Raw genomic sequence first — 524 nt, forward strand, 5'->3', positions numbered from 1 at the left:
ACTTCATCGATCGATGCGTTTTTGGACATATATACATCGATCGATCCATTTATAAAAAAACGTTCTGAATATACGGAGGGACACTTTTCCTCGGAATATTCCGAGGAACATGTCCCTCGGTATATTCCGAGGAAAGGTGTCCCTCGGTATATTCCGAGGAACATGTCCCTCTGTATATTCCGAGGAAAGGTGTCCCTCGGTATATTCCTAGGAAGATGTCCCTCGGTATATTCGGAACGTTTTTTTATAAACAGATCGATCGATGGATATATGTCCAAAAATGCATCGATCGATCGAGTAAAAAATATAATTAATTTCCTCGGAATGTAAAAAATATTTATTTTTTTTTAAAATAAAATTTTTGAAATTTAAATTCGAAAATATAAAAATTATATTGAAATTGAAATCATATTAATTAATATTCAAAGTTTCACAAATAAAAATAAAACATTAAGAGTTTTTGGAAAAAAAAAAAAGAACTACGGGTCTGGCACGTCCGGGAACACCTCGTTCGGGTACATCCT

Source organism: Brassica oleracea, chromosome C8 (assembly GCF_000695525.1).
Source record: "Brassica oleracea var. oleracea cultivar TO1000 chromosome C8, BOL, whole genome shotgun sequence".
NCBI classification, from domain to species: Eukaryota; Viridiplantae; Streptophyta; class Magnoliopsida; order Brassicales; family Brassicaceae; genus Brassica; species Brassica oleracea.